At 32.5% G+C, this 4142-nt stretch overlaps 1 pseudogene; it reads right to left on the reverse strand.

The window, feature by feature from the left end:
- Nucleotides 1-1988: 1988 nt before the first annotated feature.
- On the reverse strand, nucleotides 1989-2942 carry LOC141414855 (olfactory receptor 8K3-like; annotated as a pseudogene).
- Between the last annotated feature and the right edge of the window lie 1200 nt (nucleotides 2943-4142).

The raw sequence follows: 4142 nt of genomic DNA on the forward strand, positions 1-4142 counted from the left end.
GTGAAAACTGAAATACGCCACAACCAGATTTGTACAGATATTCTGAGTGTCCAACAATTTATGTATTGTTATTATTCTAAATATTATTGAAGTGTTTGAATCATTATCCTGTAAAATATGAAATTCTACTCATTCAGAATATTTTAGCAAACACTGAAATCATATGACAACTCTTGCTTTACATAATATATACATACCACAGTAGAAATGTAAAATTTCAAAAAAAAAACCCAGTAAGTCTATGAATAAAGAAAATGAGAATAACATTTGAAATAACTTCAATATGCTATCAAATATGAAAAACCAGGAAATGATATTGCAGTTTTTATCATCAGAAAGTCTGTCAGATTAACCAAGATTAACTTCAGAAGTGGCATATAATGTTTTGTTTAGTCATAGTTTTAAAATTAATTTAAAATATTTACCTTTACTATGAAGCTACAATTATTCAAAGAAGTTAATTTGTGAAACAAATACAATAATTTAATTACATTAATTTCAACATTTTTATAATCACGTGCCCAATAAAACCAATATTAACATTTCACTTTACATCTGTTTCCCAGATACTTTATAGAAAATGGAACTAGTTCCTTTTATATAAATATGAATAAAGAATAGCTTAAAATTAGGAATGTAACATTGTCACTACATATCAAAAATAAACTCTATAAAGTCATTAGTAATGTTTATCTACAAATGAAATTATAAACATGCTTTTAATATTCCTATCAATTATTCTTACTCATATACTATTTGCTATATGAATTATTTTATTACCTCATCAATCTTTATCTTATATAATAAAATGTGAACATTTAAAATATTGAAAATAATGCAAATACATGGAAAATTTTAGAGAGGGTTATAGAGGACAAATTTACACAAGATATGGAAAGTTTATGCAGCAACACTATGTGTGCTACACTAACTAGAAACACAGAATTGCTCAAATTACAGAATGACCTCTGTTGGCATCCTACAAATTGGAAAATGAAAATGGTGCAATCAAATAACAGGTTCTATCAAAATGACAGTATACTATGTGCACGTATTAGGAAACTCAGTCCAAAAAAAGGAGAAAAAGAGTAGGCATCTTGCACAATATTTAAATAACATGTAGATTATGTCTTAAAAATGAGAATTATTTATTTTTGCATTTAGAGTGATAAGTAGAGTAATGACCATTAGCTCAAAACAAATATCAAGCAATCAAGATCAAGCCAGTAAGGGCAAAGAAAAAAAAAAAAACACCAAATCCTCTATGTCACAATGTAAGAACATTGTCTTAATTACTATATGCATTGTATGAGCAAAAATTAATTAGGGAAAATTACATGCATGCTGACTTGAAGTTATGAGTTGTGGTTAGGACAAATATGTTCAGGTAATTTAATTTCCTGTGTGAAAGAAAGAGCACTGATGAGGAAAAAAAGGAACCTGAAGGGGAATGGGAGCATTTGAGCACATTCAGTGTCAGATTCCTTCAATTCATCAATCTACAATGAGACTCCTGACACCTCAGTCAAGGTTCATTTTAATATAATCTATTCAAATCTATGAAGCCTAAAACAGAAAGACTGTATTTCCACAAAAAAAAAGAAACACATACAAAAGCAAACATTACACCTGGGAAGTTTATTTTAATAATAGAGAATGCCAAAAAGAATATTTTAAGTTCTCTTTCATGTATACTATTCTTTTTCACCGCTTTACATCATATGACTCTGTTACCTGATCTCACAATTCATAAAACCTAAACATGTTCTACTTTGCAATTGAATTTTTTCAATTTTTCTATTTACATACTAACTCCCTTCCTCAAGGAGAGAAAAGAGTTCACTCTTTTGAACACAAATGTATTTATAGCATTTGTAATATTGATTTGTATCAAGAATGCCACTGGTTTAAGACATGTTATGCCCATTGTTACTTGTTTACATTCTGGTGGAAACATCAGGTTCACATTCCAAACTGATTCAAAGAACTCATAATATATGTAACTTTTGAGAGAAGACATTGCCTATTTTTTTCCATGTCCTTTGTATTGCATATTTTACATCTTTGTTCCTCAGAGTATAAATCATAGGATTCAACATTGGAATAATCAAGGTATAAAATATGGATGACAATTTATCAGTATCAGTGGAATGGCTAGATTTGGGTTGCACATACATAAACATCAAGGTCCCATAAAATATGATGACCACTGTTAAGTGGGATCCACAGGTAGAGAAAGCCTTACGTCTGCCTTCTGCAGAGTTCATCCTGAGGATAGCTATGAGGATTAGCAGGTAGGAAACAAGGATGAACAGAAGAAATCAAATCAAAAGCTGCAAACATCATAATTATCAATTCAATTTCATGTGTATCTGAGCAAATCAAAGATAACAAGAGGATACAGTCACAGAAGAAATGATTAATGACATTGTAGCCACAGAAGGACAAAGTAAAAATCTTTATGGTGACTAGAAGAGACATAAATGTGCAGCAGAGATAGGGAATTGCCACCAGTACCCAATATATTTTTTGTGACATGATGACTGTGTAGAGTAGTGGATTACAGATGGCCACATAGCGGTCATAGGACATCGCAGAAAGAATAAATAGTTCACTTCCAATTAGCAGAAGGAAGAAAGCTAGCTGGGTAGCACAAAATTGATAGGAGATTGTGTTTTGATCTACAAAAAATTTACCAACATTTTTGGCCCCACAGCTGTAGAATAACCAAGATCTGTAAAAGCCAGATGTCTGAGAAAAAAGTACATTGGGGTCTGCAGCCTGTCATCCACCTTACTGAGGAAAATCATGCCCAAGTTGCCCAATGTTGAGCTTATGTAAATGATGAGGAACAGCCCAAATAATGGAGCCTGAAGCTCAGGACGATCTGTGATGCCCATCAGAATGAATTCACTCACCACTGTGAGATTGTGCTGCTCCATCTGGATTTATCAGAAAACCTATTCTGGATAGAGACATCAATGCACTAATTAGCTTTCAAATATTATCACTTGAAGAATAATAACATGCCAGTTAAACTGGTAAATACTCTACTATGTCCAATATCCAACTCCAAATCATATCCACACCAATAACCTGTTCCACAGTTAAGAATTCTGTCAGGTAAATAAAAGTAAGAAAGCAAGAAGGAGGGGAGAGAGAGAGGGAGGGAGGGATGGAGGAAGGGAGGATGGGAGGAAGAAAGGAAGAAAGGAAGGAAAGAAGAAAGAAAGAAAGAAGGAAGGAAGGAAGGAAAGGAAGGAGGGAGGAAGGAAGGAAGGAAAGAAAAGAAGGAAGAGAGGGAGGGAGTGGTGAAGGAAGGAAGGAAAGAAGAAAGATAATACATTGAGATGTGAATATATATAGGTACAAAAAACGAAACTGGAAAATGTTTAAATATTATTAAAATTTTCATGTCAGATATATTTTTGTGCTGTTCTTTAAATGTTCTAGTTGTTCTCACATCATTACAATTTAACTTTGATTATAATTGCATTTAATACTATTAAATGATACATTTTCAAATACATAAGGTTTTCTAATGACAAATACCAACAATACATCCAAAACTCTGGAAAGTATATGCCTACAAATTTCTTATAATTCATATGGAATTGCCAAAATTGTTAACATACATGGCAAGTATTGGATACATGTATAAATTTAAAAAAAACTATAACAGGTCACACTAACATTGTCTTTAAATGAAGAAAGAAACCCGAGATATGTATATTAAATGAGTGCAGATTAATTCACTAATAACCTGGCTTAATTTTTCTAAATCTATTCCCACAGAAAGACAAAAATATTGTACTTTTTAATTCAGTGTTTCCATTTTATCTGCAAATTGTCAGAGCATGCTTGTATGTGTGTTTTATTTCTTTGTTTGTTTGTTTATTTATTTATTTAGTGTTGATTGACAGTTCTAGGGATCCAATCTAGGTCCTGGGTGCTACGGAAGCACTCTACTCACATGCCCTAGTTTATTGAGACAGAGTCTATCTCTGAGGCTCTGACTATCTTTGAAATTACTAGGTAGCCCAGCCTGGTCCAACTCAGGCTTTCTAGGCAGGCACTCTACTATTTGAGATAGTCCACCAGTCCTTTTATGGGTCGGGCATTTTTTGAGATAGGGTTTTGTG

This window comes from Castor canadensis, chromosome 1 (assembly GCF_047511655.1).
Source record: "Castor canadensis chromosome 1, mCasCan1.hap1v2, whole genome shotgun sequence".
In the NCBI taxonomy this organism is placed as follows: Eukaryota; Metazoa; Chordata; class Mammalia; order Rodentia; family Castoridae; genus Castor; species Castor canadensis.